Source organism: Malurus melanocephalus, unplaced genomic scaffold (genome assembly GCF_030028575.1).
Source record: "Malurus melanocephalus ecotype Western Australia unplaced genomic scaffold, MMel_1.1 scaffold_362, whole genome shotgun sequence".
Classification (NCBI taxonomy): domain Eukaryota; kingdom Metazoa; phylum Chordata; class Aves; order Passeriformes; family Maluridae; genus Malurus; species Malurus melanocephalus.
The window spans coordinates 56,371-72,421 of NW_026623594.1; positions in this window are offsets into that span (position 1 = coordinate 56,371).

The window sequence follows — 16,051 nt, forward strand, 5'->3', positions numbered from 1 at the left end:
GTTCACACAGCAGCTGTGTTAATGATAAAACCATACACTGCCAAATCCTGATCCTTTCCCAGTTTCTCCCTGTTGTCTTCAGAAAAAAAATTGCAGTGTTATTAGTGAAAAGCTTTTGTGAGCCCAGGTGGGACCTGGCAGACCATTACAAATGTTGCTCTTTGAGGTGTGTTGTTATTGATGCTAAAGGGTCCAGCCAGGCAGCCCTGCTCTGGTCTTTCCCAAAGAGGAGATATAATGAAAGTAATCATCCTGTGCAGGGTTTCTCAGGAGTCTCGAGAGAGGAAAATAAAGATGACATCAAAGTTTTGGAATGTGATTTACGTGGGAAGAAGCTGTGTGCCTTGTCTCCAGTGAAAAGAGAAGAATTTGGAGAGAAAAGTCATTTGCAAGGTTTGATAAATGAGTCAGTCAAGCACACCAGAGCAATGAGGGGCTCGAGCAGAGGCTGTGGCTGTGCAGAGAGGCAGATCAGCACCATCTGAGGAGGAAAACATACTTCTGCATGACATATGTGCCTGGCCAGACAGGCCAACAGAGCTCAGGATAAATCCTCRGAATAAATTGCCACCTCACGTTTCTCAGATGAGAACAGTTGCTCATGTTCACAACTSGAGCCAGAGCCAAGCCAGCACAGCCCTAATTTGGAGAGTGGTCATCCCCAACAATTTTTTTTTCATCTAAAAACAAAACCATGTTCAGGTTTCACCGCGGAGAGTTTGCAATAGAGCAGCAGACTGCCCAAGGTCATGCAGATGGTTCATGGCAGATCTGAAGAGCTGGGTATTGTCCTGAATCATGAGATAATTTCTGTATGCGTATTTGGGCGTGGAATTGGAGGGGAGGCCAACAGGAAGARAGGAAAACTAAGCTGACAGAGCATGTGTCAGTAAATCCTTGAGARAATTGAAAGAGAAAAAGCCAAAAAAAAAGTATTTTGTAGTTTAAAAGGGCTTAGAGCTTGGAAGTCTATTTGAAGGACAAAAGCAAAAGATGTTATTTGTTACTGAAGTGTCTGCCCATGAGTCAGCCATGAGGTGGGAGGGTTTGGGAAGGGGAGGTGCATTTTTWAAAAGGGTTTTGTTTTTAAAGTTTTCTTTTTCTCCAAAAGCTCTATTCCTACAGAGAAATGAAACAATTCCCTGATTTTGGAAGCTGGCTGACTGCCCTGTTCCTGAAGGAAGCAGAGTAGGTGCCAGATCAGGTCAGACTGGCCAGGTGAGAGCAGCTCCCAGCCTGGCAGTGCAGGATGACGAGGAGGAGAGGGAGAGACAGGTCCTGACCCCACAGTGGCCCTGTGACCACCCCATCTGCCCCACATTCCCACCACTGCAGCCCCCCAACCACCAAATACCCACACTAACATTTGGGAGAAAGTCCCCAACACACCTTGAATGGCCCAAACACACCTTGAATGGCCCAAACACACCTTGATACCAAAACAAGATCCATGTTCAATAAAAAAACTCTAAAGAAGAAAAAAAATAATAGAAGAATTCCCAGTTTAATTACTACTGCAAAACTACAATATCCTAWAAAACCTCAGCAATGGTATGAAATGTGAAGGGATGGAGAGCACCCAGCAAAGCCATATGGTTTGGAGGATTTGCTTGTGCGTRCTTGAGTTACACAAACCCAGGCACAATGAGGGATGACAGCAGCAGTGCATTAAGCATAAACCTTGCCTGACTCCCCTGATTGCCTGTATTGATCGATTTACACTCTATTGATCCATCTGCACCATGAAGTCTCAATCCTGCCCTGGAATCCAGACAGCCCATTAATTTCCATAGGAGTTTATATCCGAGGATTGGATCTGGAAGAGAGATGATCCTGATGCTTTATCAATATATTTTTAGCACAGCAACCTYGCTAGTCTTAAATTAAAAATACATGCCAAACAGCTGGAGAGCAAAATGCCACTGAGAAAAGCAGCTGAGGGCAGGAAGAGATATTGCAAAGGCTCTTTTGTTCGTGCCTTAAAAATTTGGAAAAGTAAACAGCATGTAATGATGCTGTGCCTGGTAGGACAGCTCTCACTGGGTCTATTTTTCACCACATTCTGCTCTGAARACAGGAATCAGGATAAAAATAATCACGAAGGAGTAACCAGGAAAATGCAGGAGAAAATAGAAGCACAACATGGAATTTAGGGAACCCCTAGRCAGCTGAAAACCCAAAAGGGTGGGGAAAAAATCCTCCAGCAATCAAACTGGGCCAGCAATGGGGTGGGCAGGACATGGGGACCATTCACCTCTCCCCTCTCCCGGGCCCCGAGGAGAATGGGAAGGGAATCCAACGAGCAGCCAAATGATTCATACCCCAATTAGTGATGAACATCACACTCCTTTTCCTACGGCCATTCTCACCTTTTCTGGTGCTCCCATATTTCATTCCTTCACAGCCTGTGCCTGCACAGGGATGTATCYATAGACAGAGAAAAATAATTGAGATGCCTTGTCCACTCAGGAAATTGTTTTTCTTCCCATTAGWGGCATGGCACTGTTTTGCAGACAGGATCACCTCCTTCCTAATGATCTTAGCATCATTTAGAGATATTTTTACCAGAGAAAAGCCTCCTGGCAGAATAATTGGTTGGGATGGGGATGGTGGAGGTGTTGTTTGATTTGGGGTTTTTTAGGGTGTTCTGTTTCAGCTTGGGATTATTTTTCTGAAGGCGGTGGAGGGAGGTTTGATTAGGGATCTTTTTGGTTGGTTGGGTTTGTGGGTTTTTTAAGCCATCTGTGCTTTGGTAACAGCTCTTCACTGTTTGAGTGCCAGCCTCCAGCAGCTCCCAAGCAGCTCTGAAAGTGCCCTCAATGCTTGAGGACAGGAGCTGTGTTGTCCCATTCTCACCCCACAACAAGGCAGTGTTTTGGGTCAGGTCTCCAAAGCCACCTGACAGTGGGACACAAAAGCCCTGATGAGGATCTGCAGCCCACGTGTCACCCACTTTGCCCCAGTCTTGTTCACAGTATTCTTTAAAACCACAKACATTCCTATATTCCCACCCAGGTGATCCTTTTCCATCCTCATTGATACACTTTGTACCTACCAACATCTCTTCTTCTGAGGAACCCCATCAGCACCACTGCTCAACACAATTTCTGGGAAATATTGAAGCTTCATTCTTTTCCAAACAACCACTACATCCCACTAACACAGAGATCCTCAGGGAGAAAAGGGAATAGACAGAGAAATATTTAACAAAGGAAGCAGAGAGTAAATGGTGTTTTGCTTCCCAGCCAAAGCTGAATCCAGAATTCTCAACTTCAGCATTTTCGTGAGTTCATAGAATGATTTGGGTTGGAAGGAACTTAAAGCTCATCTCATCCCAATCCCCTGCCATGGGCAGAGACATCTTCCACTGTCCCAGGGTGCTCCAAGTCCCGTCCAACCTGGTCTTGGACACTTCCAGGGATCCAGGGGCAGCCACAGCTTCTCTGGGTACCCTGTGCCAGGGCCTCACCACCCCCACAGGGAAGAATTTCTTCCCAATATCCAACCAAACCTGCCGTCTTATACCTCCACAAAGTGGGACGTCCCAAAAAGAGGGACTTCAGAGACGCTTACCCAATTTTAATCAGTTTCTCAGCATTATTAACACYTCAAATTCAGAGCAAACAGCCCTTTGCAACTCAATTTAGGCTCATCCGCAGCTGCCAAATAAGAAATACCAAGSACAGATTTTGTTGTGCTGCCCYRGACATTGATGCTGACGCAGCCTTTKGGGSTGGAAGAGGAGCTACAGCCCTCACCCCTCTCAGCAGAGTTTGGGAGGTGCCTCACACCCCATCCCATGCCAGAACAAGGTTTGTGATGCTGGACAAGGCTCTGCCCACCTTTCTGAGACCAAAACCCCCGTGCTGGCCAGATCTCTGGGGAAACAAGCGCTGGTCAGCCTGAGATCACATTGTCACTGTGGTACCCAAGGCCACCAYGGTCCCTTCCCTTCAGCCAGGACAAACTTCCTGAGCCCCAGGCAGAGCTCCAGCCCTCTGACACAGCACAAAGTCCATCCCCAATCAGCTGCTGGCCATCACAGCTCCTGGCTGCATCCCTGAAAATGATGCTGGTGTTAACTGCCAGCACTGCTCCCTCTGGGGCAGCTCACCAAGGAGGAGGAATTGCTCGAGGCCAGGACAGGAATGAGGGGAATTTCCCAATTTCATCCATATCTGAGAATCAGATGCACAGTGAAGGCTGTGCATCCATGAAGCCTCATTAAAAACCATTTCAGAAACTCACCCAGAGCACAGCAAGTCCTTGTTAAAGAATAAAACACACTCAAAAAAATTTAAAGAAAAAAAAAACTGTGTCAAGTGAACTTACTCTATCAAAAGGAGACAAAGTGGATAAACTTAACTTGGAATAATTGCTCTGCAAATCTCTGTGCACGGAGAACATTTAAGAGTTTTCCTAAATGCAGCATCTGCTGCAACATCCTCAGGACTCAGTATTTCGTGAGTCACACCCTTGTGTCCTTTCCCACCCAAATCCACCTTTTTAGCTCTGATCTCAAAGTCACAAAACCTTGAGCTACAGACTGACCACATGCCCCTTGTACATCCTCCAGCACCAAAAGCTCCTGAGTGTCCTCGTCACACCTGCAGTGCCACAGCAGCAATTTCCAGCCCCCTGTGCCTGAACCAGAGCATGAGCMTCATCTTTACAACCCTTCCCAGGCCATGAGCCACCATGACATGTGGCTGACTGGCCTGGACAGGCCTTTGCCACTGCTGATTTGGCTTGACAGTGCCAGGGAGGAGGGGGAAATGAATCAGGAAGTGAGCAACAGCGAGAGGTGTAGGTCCAAAAGGCAGGGATGAGGCCAACTTCGGAAGATCACAATAATAGCGTGTAACACATGCCATCTTCAAAGGACTAATGAATCCCTACAGGGTTCCCCTATTATTATTTGCATTTCACAGATGGATACATTAAGATGCAGAAGGCTGTATTATCCTCTGGGTCACACCTAATTCAGTCTATTCATCCCTGCTCTTACACTGGAGCTCATCCCTGCGGTGCAAGAGATCCTCCCACGAGGCAAAACAACTCTGCCATCTCCCAGGCAATCCCAGCTCAGGAACCACGCTGTGCCTGGGGTCTGATCTGCACAGCACACCAGGCTCACTGCTCCTATTGATCTCTCCTGACCTTGAAAACCGATTAACTTATCAATTCCCCTTCCCTCCCAYCAGGCTGAGGAGCACAAGCGGCTCTGGCTTAAAGACATATTGAATTTTTTTTTAGTGCACTTTTCTTTTAGATGTGAAAGACAAGACAGAGGAGCCCAGAGGAGAGATGCATCTGAGTGTTTAACACAGAGCCCAGCTTCACTCCACCCCTCAGTCCCAGCCTGGCTCTGGAAAGGACCCACCTTCCAGCCAGGAGCTTCCCTGCAGCTCAGCGACTTTTGTTCACAGAAGAATAAAGCTGCCCTGGGAAGCTGCGCTCGCTGGGAGAGCAAAGCTGCTCCCCAMGCTATAAATGATGCCATGTGGGGCTGGGGATGCTGGAACTGCTCTCTGCATTCACAGGGAGATCCAGCATGGCACAACAGGCTCTCCCTGCTGACTCTGAGGAAGCAGCTGCCATTCCTGCTGTCAACACTCTCCTGGGCGGCTTCTGCTCGTTGGAAATGGCCGGGCTGGAGATGGCAGGAGCCGGGGTTTGATCTGCAAAGCCTCAGTGAGAAACATCTGCACGCTGAAAGGACTTCCCACGGCAAAGCACCACGACATCCCCCAGAGCTGCAGAGCGCTTGGAGCCTCCAAAGGCCACCAAGATCCGTGCTTTGATAGCCCTCCCCAGAGCCAGCTGATTCCACCTCCCTTAACAGTATTTGCACCTTAGATAAGGGTAATCAAAATCTCATCATTCAGGGTGTAAACTGATCGCCTGCAGGGGTTAGAAAGGAGTTTTACTTCGTGTGCAGCGTTGCACAACTGCCAGGACTAGCTGTGGGTTTTCTGCAGCCTCTGCTGAGCACCAGCAAAACCAAAGCGCAGCACACCAGCTGAAACGCCGGAGCCGTCATGCAAAACAGCACAGCCCCATTGTTTGGGAAGAAAGTCGAAATTTTTCTGACTCTGGATTCAAGTCACACATKGAAATGAAAGACAATGACTGTCACTGGGCTACTGAAGCAGCAGAATTTCAACAGAGGAAGAGAAATCTGTCTTGAGATGATTCTGCTGTGGGCAGGGGGGGGAGTGCCAGGAGAGCACTGAGGATTGCACTGTGTAACCCTGCCCCATCCTGTGCAGCTGCTGGACCCTGTAAGGGCTCCTCCAGTGAGTGGGACCAAAAACCTGCCCCCCTCAGTGGGGGCTGAGCCCTCCCATAGCCCCCAACAACCCCCATGCCCACCCACCCCCCACCTGAGCAGCAACCCGCAAGAACACCGTGTTTTTCCCTCGGCAAAATTATTATTTATGTTCTATCAGCAGCAAAGGCTCCATAGTGCCGGAATCGGCCGAGGGGTGTGGTGGCCTAAGTGCCAGTACCCATGGCTGCAGTGACAGCAGGAGGCCAAAAACATGCCCGGTGTGGGTGGTGGTTGCTCTCAGATTARAGTATCACCACGCCCCGCGCTCCTAATTGCGCTGTGAAACTCCCATCTCTGCCCGATCCCACAGCCAGCCCCATAGAAGGCACCTTGAGCCACCCATGGGATCCCCCAAAGCTCCAGCAGCTCCTCCAGGAGAGCCCATAGCAAGATGAGATCCCAAATCCCCCTGCCCTGCAGAAGGTGACTGAGAATAGGCCATTTCTGTATCCATTTGTGGTAGAAAACCACAGCGTCATTCCTGCCATGGATTGTGACTGGAACTGCCAGCCAAGAGGGAGAGTTTCCAAAGAAAACCATCAGCTTTTCACCAAAAAAATAACCAACTCCCCCCCCCCAAAAAAAAGAAAAAAACAACTTCAACTGAAAGTTGAATATGTTCACATGAGAACTATGGATTTTCCATACATTAGATTTTCCAGTACCTAAAGGGGAGGCACAAGAAAGCTGGAGGGAGACTTCACAAGGGCATGCAGTGATAAGAGAAAGGAGGAATTGCTCTAAACTGAAGAAAGTAGGTTCAGGTTGGATATTAGGAAGAAATTGTTCATAAATAATATGAATATAAGAGTGGCAAGACACTAGCACAGGGTGCCCAGAGAAGCTGTGGCTGCCCTGGATCCCTGGAAGTGTCCAAGGCCAGGCTGGACAGGGCTTGGAGCACCCTGGGATAGTGGAAAGTGTCCCTGCCCGTGGCAGGGGGTGAAACTGGATTATATTTAAAGTCCCTTCCAACCCAAACCATTCTATGATCTTCTGTTTCTCCTTCCATATCCCTCAAATTTAGGGGAGTGCATAGAACTAATAAATATTTGCATTTGCATCCCTATTTTTAATTTGAAAGCCGCAGAATGTGTTCAAGGCACCTAAAACTATCACTTTGCAGTCACTGCACAATCCCTGCCCAGAGTGCAGGTGATGCAAATGGTAAAGAGAGCTGTTCCTTTACACAAGATGAAAAGCTTTAAAGACRTTTTCTTTGTGAAAGGGAGGCATTTTGCCAAACAGCATCAGTGCATTCAACAGCATCACTCCGGCTGCTGAAGGAACAGTTCAGCCTTATCACAGATAATGGCACAGCCCTCGATGCTGCAGAGAGAAATCACCAGAAATGTGCCAGTATTTGGGGGAAATTGCTCAAGGTCTGATGCATTGATAGAAAACRTCTCCATCCAGCCCTCACTCACACACCAAAGCCCAGGTTTTGTRCAAACACAAACCCAGAGCCTGCTCCTCTGTGCTGTGTCAAACACTCCAGAGGACGTGTCTGCAGYCACAAATTCCTGCAAGTTTGTGCCTGATTTTCAGCTGGTACACTCCCTGCTGGACTCATCATCTCTGTGCTCAGCAGGGAGTGTTTGCCAGGCCCTTTCTGGCAGCAGCACAAGGGCACCATGACAGATCCCAGCCAGGACAGCTTCCCCTGCTCACAAAATGACACAGAGCCCTTATCCTGCAGCAGGAATGTGCTCACCCTGGCAATTCCCGAGGTTTACCTTGTTCCATTTAACTACCTGGGGCTTTTTGCTTGCATTTAGAAACAATTTCCCACAACACAGCAGCCTGTGCACTCACATCCAACCCAACATCCCATTTCCCACTGCAGCTGCATCACCAGGATGATGGTGGAGATCAGCTGACAAATGCCTGATGACCATGGTGGGAATCACAATTCCACCAGCAGAGATTGATTTGGAAATTGGCTACCAGAAGTGACATGTGGCAGCAACAGCACCCCAGATCTGAGACAAGGACAGGAAAGACCTGAATCAGAACGATTTCAATTTTTTTTAAAGGAGCATCTAGATCATCCTCCAGCCCTTTTCATCATCAGTTAGTGCCTGGTATAAAACTTCAAATAAACAGCAGAGTGCCCAGCTCCTTTTGATGTTCACCTTGTCCCAAAACATCTGATGTTTTGGCTGAACATACTCTGGGTGTTTGTCCATGATGCGCAAGAGTCTCAAAATCATCTTTCTTGGTGGACCACTGGGATCTGCCAGTCTGTGGTTCTTTCCAGGGCTGGGATTACATTCACCCTTTGTTTCCCAACAGAAAATGAAGCCACAATCCACCATTCCAGCTGCAGGAACAGAGCCTTCGGAATAGCATTCAGTAAATTTGCATAAAGCTTGTGTTTGCAGCTTTTTAGAGAGCTGATCATGGAGCTGTTGCACATGAGCACATCTGTACAAAGGCGAGCACACTCCACATACAGACTGAACAAAAAAAAAATGAAGAGACCTCCCCTTTGCAGCACAGAGCTGGTGAGAGACAGAGCCCTGGGGCTGGAGAGCAGAGCCTAAGCTCTTCATCTCCATCAGTCTCTGCTTTTAGCAAGGAAGGTGTCCCGCATTTGCAGACCCCTTTTCCAAATCTTTTTCACACTCACCTGATTCCTGCTGCTGCCTGTCCAACCTTCAGCTGCCTACAGTGTTCATTCTTGGGTGAGTTACTGCCTGTCCAGCTCTGTCCTCCCATYGCTGGCCAAGGATTGGACACAGCAAACACACTCAGTGCCCAAATGCTATTTTTGTATTGTATTCACCATGTACATTTTTGGCCCATGTGCTGCTGGCTGGAGKGGTGACTTTAGGGGACACACTTTGCCTTGCCAAGCACAGCTGGAGATGCCACGGAGCCTCATTCCAAAGATGTGGGACAGAAATATCCGTGATTCACTCGGGCACCTCCACRGAGCACACAAGTGGAAAGGACCTCCTGGGTCATCAAGTTCATCTGCTTGTCATCACTGGTAACCACATCACTAGATCAATTAGGAGCTGTTTGATTGGCCTATCACAGCTAATGGGCTCCTCCGTCTGGCAGAGGAATAACAGGATCCAAACGGAGATGCCGGGCTGGAAACAAAGGGATGACCACTTAACGGTGCCTGGTCTGCCCAGGGCACCCACAAAGTGTCAGTCTATTTTCAATCTGGCCTGAGTGTTGTGCCAAGACCATTTTATCCAGAGATTTCTGCTCCAAAACTGAGTCTGGGAATCTCTGGATGACAGTTCCATGGTTTGTGAGCAGCAACAAAGAAAGGCACTTTCCATCAGCAATAACAAAACTACTCAAGTTTGGCTGGGTTTTGGTTTGGTTATTTTTTAGGAAATTGCACCTTCCCTGGGAAACACCAAASGAATCAACAAGCTGAAAGAGAAAGTTCAAAAACCATGAAAATAAACAAAAAAAAAAAACCCCACTACTCTGAGCAAACTAATTCTAAAGAATCCTCTGGCTGCATTTTTAAAACCCACCTTAGGTGCTATGCCCATCACCAGGTTATAAAAGCAAGCAGTTAAATGGAATTCATTATTTGTTTTCAAGGTATTATATCAAATAATAAATCAAAAAATACCATATCCATGTGCCCTCAGCTTTTTCCCACACGCTTTTGAAGATGCCCTTTTAGAGATTGGACTGACATCTCAGATAATTAGCATAACTTCAGGCTGGAGATTTAATTAATAACAAACAAATAATAAGTCTCTCATATTTACTAAAAAGCCTGGGCAACCTCTGTTCTAATATTTTCTCCTAAGTGAACATGTACACACAGCACCATGGTTATAGCAGTGCTAAGATTCACTTTCTGTTCATTATCAGTTCCAGAAAAAAAAAAATACCAAAAAAACCCCAAGACTTGAGGGGAGTTAAATTCTTTTTTTTTTCAGGCAAAATAAGATGTTTTGCTTCACTCTTGAGCTTTTCTATATTCCACATTTCACATAAACCCAAAATAYCCCACTTAAATGATGCAAATCACTGCAACAACGACAGCAAATCACTGCAACATCCCAGACGCACACAAAAATAAACACTTCATTCCATGGGGCTATGTCTCAGCCTTGTGTGGGATGCTCAGAGTACGTGATTTAGTGGAATTACCAGAACTGACAGCACATTCTACACGAGGGATCCTGAATTTGTGTCGGGAATGTAATGGAGAGGATTTTGAATCCCCAAGTAACAGGACATGAATTCACCTTCCACTGAGCAATAGGACAAACAGTCAAATCCTGCTCAGGGGTGGTGGAAGAAAACCCTGCAGCTTCTCATGGGAGGTTTGTGGGACCCCTCAAAATGCAACAGCCTCGAACAAGTGCAAAAATCATACAACAAATACAAGTCTAAATATTTACATGCGATTATGGCCCTTGCAAGGGAATAATTTGCTCACTTTCCCTATTTTGTGGGCATCCAAAGCCTTTTCCAGATGATCATAGCATTCAGTGCAATGGCAACAGACAAATGAGGACCAAATCATCTGTTGTGGGCTGATGCTAAYGAGGTGATCTCTCACCTCTCATTTCTCTGAGCTGGGGAACAACTCCTGGTGAGGTCTGCAGGGTYACCACCAATGCAGAACGGAGAGAACAACCTTGATTCAGCTAAAGGCCACAACCAACTCAGTAAAATGAGCAGAAATGGTTCCCCCGAGTGCCTTGTAATGAAATCCAGGGTCACCCCAAGGTRCAGGGTGTAGTACCCTGAGGACAGGCTTGAATAGGACCTATACAGTAAAGATATGAACATTAAATCCAAATGAAAATAGACCCAGGCTGCTGGCACATAAGGAAGGTCTTTCAAGCTAAATTTTGGGGAAAAGCCAACAGTTTGACAAGACATGTGGCTTGGGAAAATGCAGTCTCCAATGGAGAAGTCATGAAAATTTAGTCTCCTTGAAGAAAAGGATAGGAAAGAAGCCAGAAACAGTCAGGGAGGAAACAGCAGCCTGCAGGGCCAGCTGACATCGCTGTCAGACCTGCAGAGAGAGAGCAGGATAGGACACCACGGGTGCACTTCCATCCAGRCAAGTCTGAAAAACCAGGGGAGTGACCAGCAGTGCCCTGGTTTCAGATGGGGCTGTTGACATAAGCAGCACCTCGGAAAGCTGGTGGGGGGAAGATAATCAGCAGAACACGGTAATGAGTGGGTACAAATGGAAAGGAATGAGAGTGGGCTGTGCAGGTGGAGGAGCTGAGCATCARAGGAGCTGGGCATTATTGAGAGCTGAGCAAATTGCTCAAGGGAGATAACTGTACCAACAAGCACCCCAGGATTGCAGTCCCTGTGCCCAGACATCACAGTGGGAGAGTTTTTCCATCCTCCACCCACCCACAGCAGGGCAACAGCAGCAAAGACTTCAGGGAGACGAGCCAGGCTGTGATGGATTTAAACAAACACAAACAGGAGCTGTCCCTCTCCCTGTCCAAATGGGATCACTGACAGGAGGATGGATGTCTACATTGAAAATGGAAAGTTACTGCTCCCTCCAGCACTAATTGATGACCTCTGACACAAGAGCCTCTCCAAGACATCCCGAACAGCACCCAGGAACCAGAGGATTTGATTTCAAGTGCATTGCCAGGGGTCCTTTGCACCTGAAAACCGACAAATCTTGAGGGCAGCCTCACAAACCTGCTGCTGTAAGTTGAGCTTGAAGAGGGAACTGCCTAAATACACAGGCACTTGTTCAAAGAAAATTAAAAAGGAAAAGAAAGCCCTTAAGGAAAAACACACCCAGGAGGTGGGAAGACCATTTGAAGAAGTCATTAGAGTAAACGTGATCGCTTGAGGGGGAAAAAAAATCAGAATAAATGCTAGTGTGCTTTAAGTGAAACAATTAACAGTAAAATGAGACTAAGGAGAAGCACTGTCCAAATAGAGAAAAAGTAAAAACCGAGACTAAAATCTAAAGTCTGCCACTGTGCCAAAATACTCCAAAGACCGAGAAGAATTTTCCACGCCACAGCACTAATAACAAAACACATTGAAGAGTCCTTGATCACAGGGCTAAGGGAGCCTCCAAGGAAGATAACAGCAGAGTAGAAAAGCTAAATTAACTTATTCACAATAAGCTGATAAATCCTGATAACACAGAGCCACAGCCAGGGATTAAATCCCCCCCTCAGCAGCACTGAAGGTTCTCGAATGTGCAATCACCCAACCCGAGCTCCACAGAGTATTTTGGGGGAAAGGGAGGACAGCTCAGAGAGAAGTGACAGCCCGGGRAAGACTCCTCGCAGGTTTTTGGGAGACAAGCCCTGCCTCATCAGTCCATCTGAGTTCCCCAAAGTGTGTGCCAGTGATGAACTCCTCTTTCTGATGAACCAGTTACAASAATGCAAGGTGCCATCAAGTGAAGGAACGGTTTCTTTGAGTTAAAAATGGAAGCAGTAATAAGAGGTCAGCTCTCCCAGAGGAGGTGAGACCCRACAGGCATCTCTGCAGCTCAGCTTTTTGTAAATGACTAAGAAAAGGCAATTAGCAAAGGCACAAACTGAATGATTCAAGAGAGTTCAAGCTTCAAGTCAACTGAGAGAAAACCACAAGTAACTCAGGACACAGTGGCTGGCCAAGAAAGTGGCAGAGAGATTTGAGTGTTGAAAAATGGAGAAAGAGGAGAAAAGTTTCTTATGCTCTACCTGCACATTACAGCTCCACAGTAACCATCACTGCCAGGGGTGGATTAAGGAGTTCTGTGGCTAAGGTCACAAATAAATGTCACATCATTGCTGAGCAGCAATCAGGGAGGTTTAGCACTTGATAGGAACTGTTAGGAAACATGGAGAGGGTAAAACAAATTATTTCTATCGTGCTGCCTTATGATTGCTGGCTCAGCCCAGCTGCATCATTCTGCACAGTCGTGACACTGTGGCCTTCCTCCTCCTCATCATCATAACAGGGATTTAAAGAGGTAGACAGGGCACAGGGAACACCTCTCCTGGCCARAGAGGAGCAGAAATGGGAAGAGCTTTTGTCCAAACTCACAGCAACTCCCATGGTAGAAACCAGGCTACAGAGGGAACATGGTCATGACAGCCCACAGAATCAGGAGGAACCCACAGAAAATAAAGAGTAGCTGCTGTTCAGRATTACTCACAGCACTAGAATTAAGGGATACTAAATAAACTATCATATAGTAGGTTTAAACAAACAGAGGGAAGTGKTTTTTTTTCCCCTCCCCATAAGATGTAATTGCATTGCGGAACTCATCGCCCCAGGATGTTGTGGATGCCAAACACATCAAGAGAGTCAAAAGTCAATTAAACAAATTCATGGACAGGTCCATCAGTGGCTATTAAACATGATGATGGAGATGCAGCCTCTGGCTGACAAGTCTCTAAACCACAAGAAGTTTTATCACAGGAAAATTTACTTTGTGCTTGCCCCATTTTTTCCCCTCAGCATCCACAGCCAACTATGGACCCAGGTACTGAGTTATTCCAAAGTTACTCCAAACTTATACTAAAGTTATTCCAAAATTATTCCACAGTTATTCCAAACTTATTCCAAAGTTATTCCAAGCTGGAGCTGGCTGTCAGAGTTGAAGTGAGCATTTTCAGGTCTCAGCACATGCCAGCTTTGGTCCAGAGTTTTAGACTTCCTCTTTGTCCCTGTCCTGAAGTGACATTAATCTTTTGAACACAGGGTGGATTGCCAGCATCTTAGGCTAAAATTTTGGGCTTTAAACCCSAGGAGATTCCAAGGACATGAAATCYAAAATCACGCCCAGATGTCAGCCCTTTGTTTGGATGTCGTGATTTATACCGTGAGTGACACTTCCTCTTCTGTCTCCCTAACAATGACAAAACAAAGAGCTATAAACAAAACCTGACTCCAGATGTTCTTTTGCCCTCATTAGCGACCAGCTTGGCTAATACTATTTCATCAGCCCTTTGTTTCAGGGTGGCAAGCCAACATCAGCAACTCGAGGACACTTTGATGGGCTCCCCCCACTTGGGATGCGACAAATTCCCAGGACACTCCTGCCCAACACTCACTACAATAACAAGCACGGGGCTGAATTACTGCCCTCGACAATGTTTGGTACGTGGAAAAACTTGTGCTGGCTAATTACAGCGGTTGCTCCATAAAAATCCCCCTGGGGCGGCCGCGTGCAATCCTGGTGAGCGCGGCCCTGCCCCTCGGCAGCAGCCCAGGTGGAGACAGCCTTTCCTCTTTGAAGAGCCTCCCCAGCACCCGAGGTGTCCCACCCACTCGTCAAATCTATTCCTAGACATAGCAGCTCTATTTATTTTCCTCACAGACTCTTACACCGGTGCAAAGGTTGAGAATCAGTCAGGCCGGACACACACAAGGAGGCAGCGAAACAAAGGCTGTTCCTCTTCCTTTGAAGCCTGCTCTCCATTATTGTTGATAAGAGGTGCAGCAGATTTATTTCCCTGGTTTGAGCACTCCTAAGCCTCTTTACTGAGCCTGGCAGCGAGAACCTCAAAGCAGAWGCCAAACTCGGCAATCTTTTTATGTGTGGTAGAAATAATCCCTTTGCCTGGTGCCTGGGAGAGCTGAACCCCGGCAKCCACAGGAGCTGCTGATGGACCAGAGAGGGGCCAGCAATGGTCTCTTCTCCCCAAAAAACACCTCCTCTCTGCAGCCAGCCAACAACCACACACTTTTGTCTGAGCTCCAGCCTCACCCTTAGCACTACGGGTGGTAGGAAATAGATCTGACCCCGAAGTCCATCACATCTCCCTGCGCCAGTTCTAACAAAGGATCCTTTACTGCTACTCCTCCTACAGTTTCCCTTCTACCTTTAGATGCTTTGTGAATTGGAGAAGCTCAAAGAAACCCATCCAACAGGGCAGCCCAGCTGCCAGAGCCACCCCTGYTCCCAGATTAACACAGACCAAGCTAACGAGGTCCTCTGGCTGCCTGCCTGCCTTGGACTGAGGAAGTCAAACTACATGAGTCACCAAATCCCAATGCCAAATCCCCAGTACCAGGGTAATTGCAGATATTTTGRACCAGAGATCAAGCTCCAAGGGCAGGGGGAAGCTAATCATAAAAGGAATAAATCAAGGGGAAATACTTGGCACTYCACTTTTGGCAGGGAGGGGCTGATCAACTTTTACTCTGGAGGAACTGGGAGTGAGAGAGAGAAGATTCACTTTCACTTGGCTCCTGGGATGTCCAAGGACTTTCACAACCCTGCACAGAGAACAGCTGCTGTATGTCTTTACATCTCACAATGATAGATTCCTCATTTAAAAATAAATCRGTGCAGCCTGGGATAGATGCCAGCACATTTCCCCCAGTTTTCCCACATCCTACATTTTAAAGGCAGCTGATGAGCTCCATCCTTGCTGATCCCTCATCCTTCCTTTAATAACTCCCCATGTTCCCATTAAAACCAGTGCATTGCCCTCCTCACCTTTAAATTTCCCCAGAGCTGTAGTTCCCTACTTTGGCTGCTCTTGCTCAGTTTTGTATCATGTGTTTTTTCTGCTTCAGCAGCACCAGCAGTCTCTGAAGTTCCTTTGGTAACTTTTCTCCACAGGCAGCACCACTGAACCCTTTKCACACCAGGTGTAAAAATCCCACCTCTACTGGGTTAATCCATCTCCAAAAATACCACCTCGTCAATCACTTGTGAGAGTGTTTTAAAAGTTAAAATCAATATCTCAGGCRCAGTTGGAAGCAACACTTACTCTCCACGTATTGATC